Source organism: Phocoena sinus, chromosome 11 (assembly GCF_008692025.1).
Source record: "Phocoena sinus isolate mPhoSin1 chromosome 11, mPhoSin1.pri, whole genome shotgun sequence".
In the NCBI taxonomy this organism is placed as follows: domain Eukaryota; kingdom Metazoa; phylum Chordata; class Mammalia; order Artiodactyla; family Phocoenidae; genus Phocoena; species Phocoena sinus.
In genome coordinates, this window is record NC_045773.1 from 35,931,674 (window position 1) to 35,951,781 (window position 20,108).

A 20,108-nucleotide genomic window follows, 5' to 3' on the forward strand; every position below is an offset into this window, starting at 1 on the left:
GCCACGGCCTCGGGGGTGTCCGCTGCAAGTTGTGGGCTGCGGGCACGTGGGGCTGGGGCAGCTGGCGGCGCTGGACACCCCAGGACCCCAGTCCGCGGCCGCCTCGCCTCCCGCAACCGCCCAGCGGTGCGGGAAGACAAGCGGGCGAGTTCTGGGAGGCCAGGCCGGGGGGCGCCACGCGTGCGGCGCGAGGGGCGCGGGCTGCCGGGAGGAGCGCGGATGGTGGGGGGGCGCGGGCGCATGCGCCCTGCGCCCGTGCCATATTGGAATGAGTCGGAGCGCTGAGCGCCGCCGCCGCCGCCTCCGCCGGAGCGCGGGTGGAGGGGGGCGGGGAGAGCTGCCGGCCGCCCCGCTCCGCGGAGCCCAGCAGGAAGAAGGGCGCGAGCGGGCGAGTGCAGGCGGCGCGAGCGGAAAAAGCGCCCGCACGGGGGAACGAAAAGAAGAAAAGAAAGAAAACGAGCGCGAGAAGGGAAAAGCGAGCGATCGAGCGAGTGCGCGCGCGAAAACTCCCGACAGGTAAAAAAGCGGGGCCGCCGACTGGGCCTTCCCGCGCGGCGGCCTGAAGGGGCGGCGGCGGCGCCGGGGCGGTGGACCGCGCGGCGTCCCCCTCGAGGCAGCCACGCAACTTTGGCAACGAAAATCCGCCGGGAGCCGGAGGGCGGCGGGCGCGCGGTCTGAGGCGCCAACGGGCGGCGGCAGCACGTTGGGGGCGGGGGCGGGGCGGGTGTGTGGGGGGGGAAACGCGGCGCCCGCGCGCGGCCTGGCGCGTCCCCGCGCGCCGGCCTGCCGGGCAGCAGGAGCGCGCCTGGGCGCCTCGCCGCGGCGGCGGCGGCCGGCCGTCCCGGGCGGACAGCGCGCCGAGCGGCAGCCTTGGGGCGTGAAAGGAAAGTGGCCGGGCGGCGGCAACGCCGGCGCCCAAGTTCCCCGGCGCGCTGGGCCCGCCGCGCGCCCCTCCCCGCGCGTCCCGCGCTCCCGCCCGCCGAGCCCCCGCGGACCCGCCCCCCGGGCTCGCTCCGGGCCGGGGCGCGAACCCGCAGCAGGGCCCGGGGGCGCGCCGCCCGCGCGGAGGTCCGAACTTCGCAGGGCCGAGGCGGCCGCTGAGCGTCTAGCGGCCGCCGCAACCGGTTGCTTCGGGCCAGCGTGGTGGAGTGCGCTGGGCCTTCCTAGCGCCGCGCGAGCGGGCCGAGGGCTCGCGGGGAACCCGCTGCTCGACCCCAGCTGGGCTTGCCGCTCGGGAGGTCCGTGACCGTTTCGATTTCTGTTTTTAAAGTCTCTTTTTGGACCTTGAAAAGAGGCTATGGAGAGGCGAGCAGAGTGTCCTGAGAAGGCAGGCCTGCCCTGTGGGGAGCAGAAACGCCTTGTGAGAACAGAGATAAATTCCCGCGGAAAGGATGTATGTTAAGTTTTTCACAAGATGTCAGCTGCTCACTGGGTTCTAAAACTGAGCCGTAAAGGACAGGTCACCTGCACGTTTTGTTATGCGCCAGGATTGGGGTAGGTAGGACACCCTTGCCAGGGCCAGGCGTTTTATTTAGTGGGGGTTATTCCCAGCGGTTCTCTCAAAGCCATGCGGATGGACGGCCCTGAGCGAGGTTTCGTGAGCCCTACTTAGCAGTGATATAGTCTTGAGAACCAAGAAACCATCAGAGAGATTTGAAAGGAAATAAGACGGATTTTGTCAATCCCTGCATATGCCTTCTCCTCTGGAACCACATTTTTCAGATGTCACACTTTATTGCATCGCAAGCAAAATGCCTGAAAATGTAATTGTTCATTTGTCAACTGTCTTGACAGGAGGAAGGAAGATGAGTGTTTTCTTGCATACACTTTGGGGCCTTTTGGCCTCGTGTTTTGAGGGATATGTTGAATCTTTCTAGGCCACAGGTAGATTCAGAGTTGAGATTTGTTTATAATGTCAGAAAAGTAACTGCTTGGTGGAAACGGGAGTGGCCCAAGATCAGGAAACAGTTACATTACTGCTGTTGTCATTGACTAGCTGCCTTATCTTGGGTATGTTTCTTACCCTTTACAGATTTGGTTTTCCTTATTTGCAGAGTTAGAGGATGAGTGGATCATTATTCTGCTGCTTTCAGTTCTAAAATTCGGTGACTTTTTAAAGTGAACGATTAAAAAAATCTCGGTCTGTACTTTGAAAGGTTCTACATAAAAGTGCTCACAATGTGCATCTTTATTAAAATACATTTAGAGAAAATATCTTGGGAGCTCTGGATGATTTCATGTAATTATCTGGAAAGATAGTTACACATGTATTTTAATATGCTTTTGAAATTTTATATATATATTTATTCATTTATTTATTGAGGCCTAACTTACAGTAAAATTTAAGTACATAGAGTTCAATGACTTTTTACGTATGTATACGCTTTGGTAGCTACACTCAGATTAAGATATAGAGCATTTTCAGCCTCCCGAAGGGCTCTCTTTACATTCTTTCCGTTCAGTAAACACCTTCCCCCTTCCAAGGTGATCACTATACTGACTTCCATCACCACTGGTAAGTTTTGCTTTGCAACAGAACTCTTTTGAGGGTGAAAGGGGGCAGTATTAATAAACTGAAGGACAACATGTGTGTAAACCTGGAGTTATGGTCGTTTTCGCCCTAATCCTGATGCTTTTATAACAATTCTTACTTTTTTTAATATCTAAAATAACTAAAAATTCTGACCTGGGAGACTTCTTAGTCAGAAGATCACTTTTTAGCTGAGGCAGTACTGTGCAGGTTTGGATCTGTGGTTTTTGGGAGTCCTTGTGGACATGGGGCCTGTATTAATCTGTTATTTCTCGTTTTTGGAATACAGGTATATTTGCAGACATTAGGTTTGAAGGATGAATCATGAACTTTCCCAAGTCAGATTTAAGTTGTCAGTAGATGAGTCAGTTCCTTAAAGCCTAGAATTTGCTGAGAAAATTAAATGAAAATGGATTTTTTAAAGTTCAGTGAATTAAAGAATGTGGGCATAAAGCTTTAACAACCTTTTAAATGACAGCAATTAACTTGATTTATATATGCAGGATATTTGCCTGGTTTATCAAATCATTAAAACTCTAGCGATGAAAGCAAAAACAAAAAGTAACTAAAAGTTGTATCAGGTGTGTTTTTTTCTTTTTAATTTCAACATGATTAAGATACCTTTTTGTGTTAGACCTAGGAAGTTGGGTTTTTTACATTCCCCCCCTGAAGCAAGTACTTCAGCAATTTGCTTATCCTACCCAAATGCCTTTTAGTATATTCTTGTACCCTTTCTTGTTTCTACTGCTGAAGGAGAGGAGTTAGAGGTTGTAAGTGAATCCTTGTTAGTTCTCACAAAGGTCTGTGTTTTTCTACTGCATGGCCATCTGTGTGATACAAAGTTGGGAACTGTCTGAGGCCTGTGGTAGGGATGTATGGGGCGTAGTCCACAAAGTTCAAAGATTTTCTTTTGTGAAATGATTCTGCTGAATAATTGTGTTTTTCTGTGACTAAGTCAGACAGCCAAAAACTAAGCTGAATTTGGTCACTCTACCCCAAGATTCATAGCATCATTAGGAAAGTAATTCATCACTTAGTTGTTATTGATCCACCAGTTTTTATCTCTCCTTCCTTCCTTCCTCCCTCCCTCCCTTCCTTCCTCCTTTCCTTTTTTGGTGGCTCTTTTTAGATTTCTTAGCTTTGGCATTATCAGATATTTAACTTAAAATTTGTTAACTTTTTGAGAGATGCAACTGAAGAGATGCAAAATGAGAAGTACATATGAAAGGGAATTCCGTCTTTTGTTTTTTTGTAAACTATGATTTTTCTCTTTAAAAATGCTTTTCTTATTCATAATCTTGCTGCTTCTGTAGGGTACTTTTGCTTTCACAGTGGTGACTAGACTGGGCTTAGCTGTAGAATGATGATGTAGAAGCTGCTATCTTTTGACTCTGAAGTCTATAGAAAAGCTGAACTGTCCAAACTTCATTGGCCTTTTTATTATGACTTCATGTCATGTTCACATTAAAGAAATGAATACAATCCAGAAAGCAGAAGACCATAAGGCAGGTATTTTGAATGCTAAATATTTTTTATTAAAACTTTTCTATCTTATAATTTCCTGAAACTTTTCTTTCTGGATTTATTTCGCTGTTAACCAGTATTTCAGAATAATTTAAATGAGAATGAAAGAACATTTAATCAGTAAATGGTATGGTTTTGTTATGGCAGGGTATTTTTATCTCTGTAAATAGAATTTGTTTTCTAACTGGAATGTTTTGTAATTGAAAAAAAAATTTCTTCTTGTACATAGTTGTTAAATTGGCTGAAAGTCTCTGGGGATTTTGGTTACCTGGGAGATTTTGAACCATTAGACTTCAGGGAGTGGGATTTTGATATGACTCTATACTTCTTCAAGTGGAACTGGCCCCATTGGAAAATGTTTACAATAGAAAGGATGTGGTCAGGTTGTTACAAGTTCATTTTTAAGCTTTACAAAAGTGGGAGAGAGGATAAGAAGACAGGTTATTAAAAGAAAAATTATGACTTTATTGTAGACGTTTTAACAAGTTTGACTGTAAATCTTTGCCTGTTGCTGAAAGGCACCTAAAGATTTGTAGTTATTTTTTAGTCTCTTTTATTCAAGAGGATGTTTATAAATTTATTCAGCTCTTTTTGACTTTAGATCATCACTCAAGGACATAATTAAAAAAAAATGTTGTCTATATATTGTGCTAAAGGTATTAGGTCCCTGCTGAACTTTGTGGTTTGATAGTTGAGTAACTGCAGAGCCACGCACTGGACTGTGTGGGTAAAGGCTATACAGTGGCATTTCTAACATGGTGTACAGTGCTGCACGCAGGTGTGTTTGCTTAATCTAGGGAAAGGTTAATCACTAGACTGATTTGGGGTGGATAGGGCAGTTGAGAGTACCTGCTTGGTTTGGGAAAGTTGGTTTTGGGCTGAGATGACATTTGGAGAGGGTCTTAGATGAGAGATGGAGGGAGGTTTGTTGGCAGCTGCAAGTGCAGGACAGTCGTATTTGGAATGACAACTTGAGATGGACTGAGAAATTTATCAATCATTAAAATACCTCAAGAGTTTTTCCTGCTGAAATTCAGTTTAAAGTGTTAACCAACAAGTACTTCGACTTAATTCCAAAATATTATATATATATTTTTTACCCAGAATAGTTTTAAAATTTATTTTATTTATTCTTGGCTGCGTTGGGTCTTTGGTGCTGCGCACGGACTTTCTCTAGTTGCGGTGAGCGGGGGCTACTCTTCCTTGCAGTGCGTGGGCTTCTCATTGTGGTGGCTTCTCTTGTTACAGAGCACGGGCTCTAGGCGTGCGGGCTTCAGTAGTTGTGGCTCACGGGCTCTAGAGCGCAGGCTCAGTAGTTGTGGCGCACAGGCTTAGTTGCTCTGCGGCATGTGGGATCTTCCCGGATCAGGGATCGAACACTTGTCCCCTGCATTAGCAGGCGGATTCTTAACTACTGTGCCACCAGGGATGTCCAGGTTTCATTTTTATTATTGAGCAAAATGGGCAGGGGTAGGTGATCTAGTAGCTAAAGCTAGATATATGAAAAACTTTGGGTATTTGATTGTTATTATGGTCATTTATGATATCTGAACCCCTTGACCTCTTAATATAGTTGATGCTTATTATTTTCATTTGTTTCCCTTTTGAAGTTGATTTTAGTCCTCAATCATGGTTTGTATTTGCATTTAAAATATACGTAAGTTTTTATTATTGTTAATATTGATACAAGTAACACTGTACACAAATTGGGAAACAGACTTAATCTGCTCTTAGGCATTATCTGTGCCTGGTTTTCCTTAAGGGCTCCTGGGTGAACTGAGAGAAATTTTAAGTGGCTCTGTTGCCAGTAGTAGTTGTGACACGGGAAGCAGTGGGCTGGGTGGGCTCTTCTGGCCTTGCCTTCTAGGGTGGCTCTCCCTTCTCTGCTGTGAGTGCTTGAGGAGGGCTCCATGACTCCTACAGCCAGATCCAGAGCTTTAAGGCACAACAGGGTTCTGAAAACCGTTTCTCCTCCCAGCCCACCCCTTGACCTTTACCCTGATTTTGGCTTTCTATTAACTTTGAGAGGAGCTCTTTCCAAAGCAGCTATACTACTGAAACCTCAGGTTCTGGTGTGGTATTCTTTTTTCCGCCACCTCCTTGAGAGGCTTCCCTACTCTTCCTGTGTCATCTTTGACCTCATTGTTAACCTCCTTTTCCTCTCAAAGAGTTCCAGCCCCTTTAAGCCTGGACCCATTGTCCAGTCTTTTCCTTCCTGGCCAGTACCCTTTACTCTGGTCCCTTTGCCCTTCTGCAGCTTCTGCTCTGTTGAGTACCACCCCTGCCAGTCCAGCCTGTGCCTGCTCTGCTGTGGACAGACTGCCCACTTCAGACCCTGAAGGAGACTTCAGGGTCTCCTCCTATGTGCCACTAGCTCCACACAATCTTAGCTCGAGGCAGACCCTTTTCTTTTTGCCTTCTGTGACCTTTTTGCCTTCTGTGACCTTTTCAGACCTTCCCTTGGTGGATTCCCCCACATTTAGACTTCATCTAGCCCTTATGCCCCCCTAAACCTTTCTGCTGAGCTTCAGATCCATATATCCTCTGTACCATATATCCTCTGTTCTCTGGGCCTGTCCAGTTTGGATGCTCTGCTGGCCTCTCAAAATCTACAGGTCCTGAACAGAATCCCTCAGTCTACCTTAAAGCTACTCCTCTAGCCGGCCCATCTGCCTAGGTCTCTTTTTTTACCTTCCTTCTTAGTGATGGCTTCCATTTTTTCCCCCAACAGCTTTCCCGTGGAACTGAGTTTTATTCTTGAATTACCAACCCTTTACTTAAGAATGTGCAGTTCTGACTCCTTGGCTTTCAGACCTTTTTAGAAGCTATGGGACCCTTTGTTAAGTGAAATCTTTCTAGGAAACCCAATATGTAAAATAAGTAAAACTAGAGTTCTGGTGGAAGGGGAGTGAAGGGTCAGCATCCTGTCCTGCCACTTAGGCCTTCTGGTGCTGCCCTCTTCCTCTTCCGAGGCAGAGCTGGTATCTGGTCCTTAGACTCTATAAGTGGAACTTTCTGGAGTTGCTCAGTACTGCCTGAGGGCACTCTGTTTGTCGGAAGATCACTTGATCTGTTCTGCACCCCACCTCTTTCCCATTGGTTTTATTTTAATTGTGACTGGTAAATATAAAATTAACGCCGCGATGAATCTTGCCAAGGAAAAGGAAAGCCACTTTGGAAAGTGAAACTAGGTATTAAAAAGAGCCAACTCCTTTAAATGCTGAAACCTTCAAAAGTGCCCAAGGGTTTCTTTCAAGTTTTATGGAAGTCTCTACTAACTTATCTTATTCTCTTAAAAGCTGCTTTTCTACAACATGAACATGCAAGTAAACTTAGTTTAGTTTTACTGTTTTTGTTTTGTTCCTTTACCAGTATAGCAGGTTTGTTCAACCCATAATATAACTAAAATGTTAAATATTTGCAGTTAAAAATATGTTCTGTTGCCTCCAAATGGTTGTCCATACCCTCCGTCCTCTGCCCCTCCTTCTCCAATCCATCTGACACACTGTGGCCAGATAGCTCTTTCTAAACAAACTTGATTTTATCACATAAACTTATTCTGCTGCCAGCAGGGGAAAGTCCAGGCTCCTCAGGAATGTGCACAGAATCCTTGAGGAGCTTGTCCCCTCACCTGCCCAGCTTAGCCCCCTCTCACACACGCCCGTCCCTCCAGCCACGCCCACACCCTGGTCCTCTGCACATACTCTCCTCTGCATGTCCAATGTGTCCTCCACTAACACAAGGCTCCCCAAATATCAGTCTCGCATGTACCAATCTCATGCTTTTGGCCATATTTGATTACCATAATTATTCTTTTAATATTTTAAAAATTTACTTTAAATTTTTGACTATTTTATTTTTTAAAATATTTATTTATTTATTTGGTTGCACCAGATCTTAGTTGCGGCATGCAGGATCTTTAGTTGTGGCATGCGGACTCTTAGTTGTGGCACGCATGCGGGATCTAGTTCCACGACCAGGGATTGAACCCAGGCCCCCTGCACTGGGAGCATGGATTCTTACCCACCAGACCACCAGGGAAGTTCCTAAAATTTTGACTTTTTAACTTAAATTTTATAAATCATTATTACATTTTAAAAATAAAAATAATGAAATACAAGTAATAGTAAGTCTAATCGTTTTATCCAAATATATTCCTTCAGTAAGTTTCTTATTTATTTATTTATGGCCGTACCATGTGGCTTGCGGGATCTCAATTCCCTGACCAGGGATTGAACCCAGCCCCTGGCAGTGAAATCCTGGAACCCTAACCGCTAGGCAGCCAGGGAACTCCCAAGGTTCTCAACAAAGCCTTTGTACTTAAAATTTTTACAAACTATGTACCTCATAACAGGAGATATTACGGATCTTTTTTTTTTTAGGTGTGATAATGGTTGTGACTATATATGAGAATGCCCTTATTCTTGGGAGAAGCAAGCTGAAGAGTTTAGAGCTGAGGTATCATGATGTCTCATGATGTCTTCAACACTTTCAAATGGCTCATAAAGTATACATGTATGCACATATGTATAGAAAAATAAAGCAAATCAGGAAAATTTTCATAACTTTTGAGTCTTAAGTGGAGAGTATTTGGAATTTTTTCAAAATCTGTTTGAAAATTTTGATTAAAGGTTGTCTTGGCTTAAGTATAAAAATGGCTGCAAAAAAAGTTGGTATTAAAAAAAGTTTTTAACCCCAGTACACAATGAGTAACATACATACATACACACACACATACACATACATATACAGAGAGCACAGACCCACTTGTTGAAGTGATATTTAGACTACCCGCATATTCAGTGTTGTGGGAAAACCAAATGCTAGTGAAATTTTTTTTAAAAAAATTTAATTTTTAAATTGAGGTATAATTGACATACAACATTATATTAGTTTCAGGTGTAAAACTAATGATTTGATAATTGTATATATTGGGAAATGATCACCACAATAAGTCTAGTTAACATCTGTCACCATACCTAGTTACAAAATTTTCTTCTTATGATGAGAACTTTTAAGATTTACTCTCTTAGATACTTTCAAATGTGTAATACAATATTATTAACTATAGTCGCCATGCTGTACATTACATCTCCATGACTTATTTTATAACTAGAAGTTTGTACCTTTGAAGTTCTTAATAAATCCTCTTTAAGCAATACCTGTGAAGTTGCAGTTGCATGTTTTATATGTTAACTCTTTTTCCCATTCCACCTTAATGATGCTATGTAAATACTTGAAAAGAAAGTCTTCAGCAGCCCCTAAATTTTCTCATGTTCCACCAGTGGTTTGGGTGTTGTGCTTAGGGGACTACACTAAGGAGATTCTTGCTTGTCCTGTAAGACTCAGGTCTCCTGTAGAGTTTTCCTCCCTGGACTTCTCCAGGCCAGATTAACTACCCTTTGCCCTGGGTACTCACAGTATTCTACATATTCTCCTCTTGTGAATATTACAATTATAATTATTTGTTCAGTGTCTATACCAGATTGAGGGCTCATGGTGAGAGACCCTGTTTTATTCTTTATCGGTACCTTGCATACAACGTAGCAGAGAGTAGACAGTAGATGAATTATAGCCGAACGAAAGCATAGAAGCAATACTGCAGCACGATCATTTATAACATTATTTCTACTCTAAAATGTATTATTTGCTAAACAAGAAACTATGATGTTTAATCAGATCCTGTCTTGTCACTCCTAGGCTTAGAGCCTGCTAGCGGCTTTCCATAGTAATTACAATAAAATCCAAACTCCTTTTGTGGTCTGTAATGCCCTTTGTGATTTGTTCCCTGCCCACCTCTGCCACTTTTCCGCCTGCTTTCCCACAATCCAGCCACATGTCTTTTCTGTCCCTCCAAGTACACTGAGTTTGTTACATTTAGTTCCTTTTCATCAGAGGGGTCAGCTCAGTAATGAAACCTTTCCTAAACATCCTTACCTCTGCTCCCCTGGCTTTTCATGTCTCGTTACTGTTTGGTTTTCTTCATGGCACTTATCGCTATGTGAAATTATCTTATTTTTAGCTCATTCTAATATTTAAATTTAAAAGTTTAATTTATTATAAAGTATTTTAGAGCCCCACTGTAGAGAATATTAAAACCTACTCCAGGAATGTTTTCCCTTATTGTTCCTTGTGGGAAAACTAGACAGTGCACTAATGCATTGTTCTTCTGTTTGCTGTTGTAAACTCCATGAAGATAGGAACCAGGTCTGTCCTTTAATCAGCATGGCATCCCTGTACTGAGAATGGGGCGTAGCAAATACATATATGTTACGTGGAGGTATGAATAAACAACCAACTTGTAGATGATCTAAGAAAAAAATGTTTTTAAACTCTGGAGATTTGGGGGCAGTATTATAGTTTAGTTTTGAATCTTCAGAATTTTTTTTTATGAGAAGTCAATATTTTGTCATATTTTGCAGCTTGGAGTGTCTGTTTATTGTTTTAGGTGAGCCACATTCCTTTCCTCAACTTCATTTTCTTTATAACTTATAACATCACTTTTTCGAGGATAACTGCCCATCTTCAGATCTTTGACACAAATGGATTTCCATTAGTAAAAATCAAATTGAAGGGCATTAGCTCCAGTCATTTGCTTTACTTTTCATGATAGTAGTTACAGAGAGGCAATCACCAGTCTGGTTCTGTATGAGCGTAGGATGGGGCAATTCTGTTGATACTTCCTTTGCCCTCATGTAACTAATGAGAGCCTGTTATTTGCAGGTGCATGAGCCCCAGGTTGAGCTTCAGAATAAAATCCAGTGGATCCATTGTCCTCCCACCATTGTTAATTGAATTGATGCTCTTACTGTGGTGGGAGTGCTGATGATGTTGTATCTGTATGAGGACTGGGGGTACCTGAGAACAGGGGAGGCACCACAGAAGTGAAAGAGGGTTGACCAGACTTAGACTTTGCCTATAATCCTTCCCACCCCCTCCTCAGTCCTGCCTGGAAATGGAGAAGTTTTGGAAATTGTGACGCTGTGGGGGGAAAAAACCCTCTATTTTTTAATGAAAAAAAAATTTTTTTTTTGGTTTGATATATTTTGTTCTGCTTCCATGCACAAAGGAAAAATGAGTCAATACTCTAGTTTTTTTACTTAACTGATTTTTGGCTGGAGAGACTTTAGAAAATTTGGACTCTTCAGTAATTCTGAAGTTCTTTGTTTAGAAACAAAAAGATATGTAAAACTGTTTACTCATAGTATGTGATATTAACATGTAAAATGTAATTGAACTTTATTGCAGGTCTATTAATATATTTGAATCATTTAAACTTTGATTACAGTGGAGCCAAACATTTAAGGGATTTTTGCATCTTGGTTTGAGGAGGAAGTATACATTTTTTTTTTTATCACGGTTGGCAAAAAGTTGAAAGTTACTGTGGGTAGAATGAACCTCTTCCTATACCACCCCTCCACCCACCCGTTTTACTGAATTCAAATGTTGCCACAAAGAATTTAGAGATAATAAATTCTTTTAATAGGCATCACTTTTTCTTGCATTGCTTTGTTTTTACCATAATTCTAGACTTAAGTACTTAATCTTTTTGTTTGTTTGCTTGTTTTCCAGCCACTCGGTGGCCGTGCTTCATGTGAATCTTAGTTCCCTGACCAGGGATCAAATCTGTGCTCCCTGCAGTGGAAGCTAGAGTCCTAGCCACTGGACCTACAAGGAATTTCCTTAATCTTTTTTTTTAAACAGGGATACATGTACATAGTAAAATATTTTTTGAATAGTGAAAAAGAGTGTACAGTACTCCTTTACTGAGATCCCTAGTCCTTCAGTCCGTTCTGTACAATTTTTTTTTTTTTGGCCACACCACACGGCATCGATCTTTGTTTCCCAACCAGGGATCGAACCCGTACCCCCTGCCTCGGAAGCTTGGAGTCTTAACCACTAGACTGCTAGGGAAGTCCCCTCAGTCCCTTCTGCAGGCCACTGTTATTCCTAGTTTTTTTTGTTTCCTTCCAGAAAAATTCTATTTGTATAATGATATATATTTCTCCACCCACTTCAAAAAACTTAATTGGTAGTGCTCTTTTCATTTAAAATGTCTTGGATATATCCAAGTTCGCAGAGATCTGCCTTGTTGTTTTTTTTTTTTTTTTTTTTTTTTTTTTGCGGTACGCGGGCCTCTCACTGTTGTGCCCTCTCCCGTTGTGGAGCAACAGGCTCCGGACGCGCAGGCTCAGCGGCCATGGCTCACGGGCCCAGCTGCTCCGCGGCATGTGGGATCTTCCCGGACCAGGGCACGAACCCATGTCTCTAGCATCGGCAGGCAGACCCTCAACCACTGTGCCACCTGGGAAGCCCTGCCTTGTTCTTTTAATGATTGCCTAGTAGTCTGTTAATGGCTGCTCCATAATTTATTCAGTCAGTATTTCCAGTTTTTTATGCTATAAACAGTGTCATGGACTAATAATGATAACTGCATTTGCTTGGATTAAGACAAACTTTCTAATACTGAATGTGTTTTTTCTGAGTTAATGTGTTTGTATAAGTAGACTGTTCTTCAGCACTGGGTGCAGTAGAATAAGGGGAGCAGGAGATAAAGTCTCTGCCACTCCTTCCCCTTCCTGTGGGGCAGGAGGGGTAGAGGGGGCAGAGTTCCCAGCCAAGTCTTGGGAGGCTGAGATGTCTGAAGATGTCCACAGACTGTGAGGTGTTAACCATGCCTTTAAAGCCCAAGACCTGTGTGTGTGCTGCTTGTTATCAATTTAGTTTATTTGTGTTTGTGTTTTGGTTTTGAGAAAATCACAGCAGCATGGATTGGCTAACAAATTATTTTCCGGAAATTTTTTTGTATTTTGTTCATTGGCAGTAATACAGCTAATTTTTTTTAAAGTTGCTTTTTATCTGAGCTACTTGATAAGGAATTTTAAACAGAATGCTATGGTTCCAGTATCGTAACTTCTGAAGAAACTGAATTTGGAATCATGATGCATTATGTAGCTGAATCTTAAAGTGTTATTATATTTCAGTAATCTGAGTTCTTACTTCTTACCCTTTATTGGAAGAACTTGAGAACACTCCCTCAGAGCTTACATTCATACCCCCATCAGTATCTCCTCTGTGTACTGCCATTGCCTCTAAAATACTGTCATCAAAAAATGGGTAACAATTCATGGTAGTATATTCCTAACCCAGGGCTGTCATCACTTGCGCAGAGGGTGCACACACTGGGCCAGCAACGGGCGGGCACTGCTGGTCCACAAGTGCTAGTGCCCTTCCCTGCAGGGGCTTGCAGCCGCTGAGTGCACTATGGGCTTTCCGGAGTCAAGTGTGTTTGCTTTGCTGTGGCATTCTTTCTGCCATTTAGTTTGTATTCTAGTGAGTAGTTTTGACCCATGAAGGCAGACAGAAGGATGCGACTTGTAGACTTGGACTTGTGGCAAAGAGACAGCATAACATAGTATGGCAAAAAGCAAGTTCTTATGGGTTGATAAGGTGCCTTCAGAAAGTGATCTCAGGACTTTCCTGGAGGTGCAGTGGTTAAGAATCCACCTGCCAATGCAGGGGACACGGGTTCAATCCCTGGTCCGGGAAGATCCCACATGCTGCGGAGCAACTAAGCCTGAGAGCCATAGCTACTGATCCCATGCGCCACAACTACTGAAGCCTGTGCACCTAGAGCCCCTGCTCCACCACAAGAGAAGCCGCTGCAATGAGGAGCCTGCGCACCACAACAGAGTAGCCCCCGCTCGCCACAACTAGAGAAAGCCCACGTGCAGCAATGAAGACCCAGTGCAGCCAAAAAAATAAATAAATAAAATAAATAAATAAGTGATCTCAGGAAAAAGAAGTATAGAAATCGGCAATTAGATTTAGTCAAGTTCCTTATATTGTGAAAAGCATTGTAAGCAACAGGGTAGCGTGGCAAGTTGGACCGTTCAATGTTTAAAGAACAGGTGGAAGAAACAATGGTTTGAAGGCTTGCTTTAACGTCAGAGGATTTGAAGAGGACTGTAGAGCAAGCAAATTACCTGTGGATAATGCCTAATAAATTCACACAGGAGCTCTGCTTTAACGCCCTCTCAGGTGAAAAAGGCACTCCCAATTGGTCAGTGTGCACACCAGGACTGTCAGCAGTGCTGACCTTGAGGCACCTCGAGGTAGTGGGCACTGAATTTCCTTCTCTTGTGAGAATGACATTACCCCTCCCTGGAGGCAGGAACATTATTGCTGCATTAGAAAGTTGTGGTTTTTTCCTCTCTACTGAATTGGAGGTACCGTGATCTGTTGACATAGAAATTTATTCAGAAAACTTCATAAAGTGGTGGTGCCAGGAGTTTAGGGAATACAAAGTTGAGTAAATTCCCTGCCCTTGAGAAGCTTATAGTACCAGGATAAGATATGATACAAAATAGCTAGCGTTTAAGTGCTGTCAGAAAGGTACAAAGTGCCTCCTATGGAAGATAGTTTGACAGGGCTGGGAGGAGGGGCTAACATTTTTGTAGGGTGTTATTTTGAGAAATGGTTTTTGTGGAATAATGTTTGTGGGAGTAAAGGTCAGGGAGTGAGTAATCTTTGAATACTTATATATTATTAGTGTAAGACTTTCTCAGACTTAAGACATTTCAGTTTTTGTTTTTTTTTAAACAGTGTTTATTAACTTGGACTTTGAATTTAACTTACAGCATGTGGCACTTGTGATTTATTTATTTATTTATTTTTGGCTGTGTTGGGTCTTCGTTTCTGCGCAAGGGCTTTCTCTAGTTGTGGCAAGCGGGGGCCGCCCTTCATCGCAGTGCGCGGGCCTCTCACTATCGCGGCCTGTCTTGTTGCGGAGCACAGGCTCCAGACGCGCAGGCTCAGTAGTTGTGGCTCACGGGCCTAGTTGCTCCGCGGCATGTGGGATCCTCCCAGACCAGGGCTAGAACCCGTGTCCCCTGCATTAGCAGGCAGAGTCTCAACCACTGCGCCACCAGGGAAGCCCCAACATTTCAGTTTTTTTTTTTTTTTTTTTTTTTTTTTCATTTCAGTTTTTAATGGAGACAAGGTCCAGTATAAAATAAGAAAATAATCCTGAACTTTTCCTTTTCAAATCCCTTTCCAAGCCTTTATCTTTAGTGCTGCTTCCTCCTAAAGCTGTTTAACTTTGGTGAGGTTCCCACCAACTTTCCCTCTTTGAGAGTACCAGAAGAAGCAAACAACTAGCTACAGTGATCTTGGGCTATTTATTATATCTGAAACTGAAGGCAGGCTCATTGGGACCTGCCTGGAACTGGAGTGAGCAGCAGTCAGAACACGGGGATGGAGGGGAAACTCTGTTAACTTGTGTCCATAAGCATGCAGCTTGGCAAGATTACAGTATATCCTAAATGGGCCCCAAACTTTTTACTTTGTTATCTGTTGAGTTCCCCTAATTTGCTGTTTCATTGCTGAGGGAGGTTATTATGCTGAGTGCTTATATGTGAGTCATTTGCTGTTTTGATTTATTAAAATTTTTATAACCCTGGCATGTTATGTATTAATTTTTCAGTATATTGAATATTATAGGAAGTTAATTTGCAATTATCACATTTTCTTTGGCTAATTATATTCTCACCTGGTAGGAGTCAGATAGAAATTTTTTTTTTTTATAACCTAGGAGGGTACAGTTGCCTGCATCATCAATTTTATTTATATTTAATTAATTAATTAATTTTTGGTTGCGTTGAGTCTTTGTTGCTGCACGTGGGCTTGCTCTAGTTGCTAGGGGGGGCTACTCTTCATTGTGGTGCGCAGGCTTCTCATTGTGGTGGCTTCTCTTGTTGCGGAGAACGGGCTCTAAGCACGTGGGCTTCAGTACTTGTGGCACGCGGGCTCCGTCGTGCAGGCTCAGTAGTTGTGGCTCACCGGCTCTAGAGCGCACGCTCAGTAGTTGTGGCGCGTGGGCTTAGTTGCTCTGCAGCATGTGGGATCTTCCTGGACCAGGGCTCGAACCAGTGTCCCCTGCATTGGCACGCAGACTCTCAACCACTGCGCCACCAAGGAAGCCCTAGAAATTTCTATTGTTGTGGATTTCAGGGACCAGCCCGTGACTTTTTAATGATCACATAGGAGTTCAAGATATATTCAGAATTTGCTCAGCATCCTCACTGTCATTACTTTCGTCTTAGCTATCATCCAGTCTCATTTGGATTATTACAGTAGCCTCCTAACTGATTCCCCTCCTTCTGCCCTTGCTTCCTCCAGGCTACCCTTGACACAGTGAGATTCTGTTAACAGGTAAGTCAGATGATGTCACTCCTCTGCTCAGAATTTCCTGCTTTCACTCAAGTCTTTGTCATATCCCACAAGGCTCCATGGCTTAGCCTTCCCACCTCTCAGACTTCCTCCCCACTATCTGCTCTCCAATAAGCCCAGGGGGCTCCCACCTGAGGGCCTTTGCACGTGTTGTTTCCTCTGCCATGAATGCCTTCCTGGAGATATGTGCATGACTAGCTGTCTTGCTTCCTTGGGGTCTTTCCCCCAAAATCACCTCAGTGACCTGTGTGATTAAAATTTCAACCCTCCTGGTATTACGCTCAGTGAAGTAAGTCAGTCAGAGAAAGACAAATACTGTATGATATCACTTATATGTGGAATCTAAAAAATAAAACGAACTAGTGACTGTAACAAAAAAGAAACAGACTTGCAGATACAGAGAACAAACTAGTGGTTACCAGTAGGAAGTGGGGCAAGATAGGGGTAGGGGATTAAGAGAGGTACAAACTACTATGTATAAAATAAATAAGCTACGAGGATATATTGTCCAGCACAGGGAATATAGCTAATATTTTAATAACTATAAATGGAGTATAACCTTTAAAAATTGTGAATCACCATGTTGTACACCTGAAACTTATTACCTATTTTTTTTGTAAATTTATTTTATTTAGTTATTTATTTTTGGCTGCGTTGGGTCTTCGTTGTTGTGCGTGTGTTTTCTGTAGTTGCAGCGAGCGGGGGCTGCTCTTCCTTGCAGTGCAAGAGCTTCTCATTGCGGTGGCTACTCTTGTTGCAGAGCACGAGCTCTAGGCGTGTGGGCTTCAGTAGTTGTAGCTCGCGGGCTGTAGAGCATAAGTGCAGTAGTTGGTGCATGGGCTTAGTTGCTCTGTGGCATGTGGGATTTTCCCGGACCAGGGATTGAACCCGTGTCCCCTGCATTGGCAGGTGGATTCTTTTTTTTTTTTTTTTTTTTGCAGTACGCGGGCCTCTCACTGTCGTGGCCTCTCCCGTTGCGGAGCACAGGCTCCGGACGCGCAGGCTCAGCGGCCACGGCTCACGGGCCCACCTGCTCCGCAGCATGTGGGATCTTCCCGGACCGGGGCACGAACCCACGTCTCCTGCATCGGCAGGCGGACTCTCAACCACTGAGCCACCAGGGAAGCCCTGGCAGGTGGATTCTTAACCACTGTGCCACCAGGAAAGCCCCTTAGTACCTAATTTTGTAAATCAACTATACGTCAATTAAAAAAAAAGAAAGTTTTGGGCTTCCCTGCTGGCGCAGTGGTTGAGAGTCCGCCTGCCGATGCAGGGGACGCGGGTTCGTGCCCTGGTTTGGGAAGATCCCACATGCCGTGGAGCGGCTGGGCCCGTGAGCCGTGGCCGCTGAGCCTGCGTGTCTGGAGCCTGTGCTCCGCAACGGGAGAGGCCACAACAGTGAGAGGCCCGCGTACCGCAAAAAAAAAAAAAAAAAATTTCAACCTCTTGCAAAATTTCATATCCCTGCCCCTGATTATTATTTTTCTCCTTAGCATTTATTATCTAACACTGTGTATTTTACTTCTCTAGCCTGTGTATTATCTCTCTCCTGCACTTGCATGTTAGCTCTTTGATGACAGGGATTTTTGTCTATGTTGTATCTCCAGCACCTAGAACAGGGTCTTGCCTACAGTAGGTGCTCAGTAAGAAGTTGTTGACTGAATGGATGAATGAATATTTTATAGCATAGCTCCCCACCCTGGGTTGTGAATTACATAAATTCTGAATTTGGTAGGCTATCAGACAATGTCTAGTCAGGAAACCACTCCTAGGTGCTTCAATCAAAAGGGGCTACAATTCTATGTGTATAACTGAGTCACTTTGCTGTACTGCAGAGATTGGTACAACATTGTAAATCAGCTATACGTCAATTAAAAAAAGGGGGGGTATGATTCTAGGAATTGGGTACAAAAGGAAGGGCTGGAGGAGCAAAGAGGAAGGTGGTATTGCGTAGAGCCCACACACCACCATTTTTCACCTATACTGCTGGAGTTCACTAACTGCCAAGCAGGAACGCCTGCCAGGGCTGCTGCCAGAGTGGAGTGAGAGCACAACTGACAAGGGGGGCTGGCGATGCAGATTCACACCTGATGATTCAGGGAGAGTCTAGAATGTTAAACATGGGGCTGAGTACCAACATAAACTATCCAGCACAGGTGGTATTTATTTAATTCATATGTAGAGATAAATAAACTTAGATGTAGGACAAACTAAATTAATAGCAAGGGTAAGATCTGAGATCATGAGTGCAACCTTAAAAGCTAAGAATTAAATTCCAACTTAGCCTAGTCACATCCATGTGTTGAACCACAAAACTGAACTCAGCCTCTCAAAATGGAACACGACAGGAAACATATCTTCACTGTGGCCGTGATCTCTTAGTGTGATTAAGTGCTCATTTCCGTGAGTTCAGAAAATCTGTGTTTAGGCCCAGTTGTGTCCCAGATTAGATCTCTGTCACTTACAAGATCATACTGGCCTCTCCTAATCTGATTATAGTCCTTACTCAGAGCCCTGATATCAGTTCTTGGTCTAAGATGTGACAGGCTTGTATTTACGGTACCTCTGATTGAGTGCTCCCCCCTTTGCTGCTCAGATCATTCTCACCGCCCCCACACCCCCCAAGACACATTGCCAGCATCTTGTTGCTCCTTTTCTCGCTTATGAACAAGGATACCAAGGTCTAAATATACTTGATTGCAAACTATATTCATGTTCAGTGCTCGTCAGTATTTATGACATGAATCTATTACTGATAAGCTTATTTTTGATTAGGGATAGCAACATTTAAATCTCTCAAGATGTGGAGGGAGATCATAGTGGAAATGGTAGGAATTAGTGGGACTTCTGTTGCCTATTTCCCTGCTTCTCTAGGCCCCAATTAAAATTGGCCTAGGGTTTTAGGTTGAATGTCTGTTTCTTGAATGTGAGGTCTGTCACTGATAGATCAAAAAATACTTCTTCCACCTATCCCCCAAAAAAGAAAGACAAAATGAAATCCTATGCAGTGATTACATTTACAGATTTAGAATTCTACTGTAATTTATTTATGAAATTCACATCTTTGCTTTTTTCCTTAAATCTGAAATTCTAAGGGCTTTTAATGTTAAAAGTTATCTTCAGGGAATAATTTATCATGTTTTTGGTGAATTAAATAATTTATGTTCAAGTACTAGCTTATTTCATTCATCAGGTTATTTTGGATTTCTGTAATGCTAATTATTTTTCTTTTTTTTTTTTTTTCTAATTATTTTTCTTAAACGATGATCCTTTTCTACTTGTAAACTAAATAAATGGATCTTTCATGTGCCAGTTTGGATCCATCTCATTATGTTCATGGATTCACTTGTAAGGATAAAATCAGTCTTAAAATTGTGACTAGCTGCAGTCCCTTACTTTCCTAATAGGATTATTTTCTTCAGTCTAAACAAACTGAAAATAAGCTTCTATGATTTTTGTTTTCCCATAGACCAGAGTATTTCTGTAGCAAAAAAATTAACTACTGCCAGAGCAGCTTATATTCTTCTGTTCTCTGTGCCATCTAATAAATGAGGCCTTCACAGCAGCATCTCTACCACTGACAGCAGCAACATTTTGAAATGTTGGAGTCATGGAGGAGGAGGGCCATTTTGGCTGGGGATGCTGGCCTCTGGTGGATTTGCATTTAGTCTTCTGTAAGTCCCTTTCAGAATCTGAAGTGTGCTTTATTTATTTATTTATTTGCGGGTACGTGGGCCTCTCACTGTTGTGGCCTCTCCCCTCTCCCGTTGAGGAGCACAGGCTCCGGACGTGCAGGCCCAGCGGCCATGGCTCATGGGCCCAG

General features: G+C 43.3%; 1 protein-coding gene across 2 annotated transcripts in view; it reads left to right on the top strand.

Annotated features, from left to right (window-relative positions):
- The first annotated feature begins 266 nt into the window (after nt 1-266).
- SFMBT1 (Scm like with four mbt domains 1) overlaps nt 267-20,108 on the top strand; it is a 133,851-nt gene continuing 114,009 nt past the window's right edge. Inside the window, exon 1 of one of the 2 annotated variants that reach the window (XM_032650307.1) lies at nt 267-516. The gene's annotated coding sequence lies outside the window, so the exon portion shown is untranslated. The remainder of the gene's footprint in view (nt 517-20,108) is intronic. The other variant, XM_032650306.1, reaches the window with a different exon arrangement.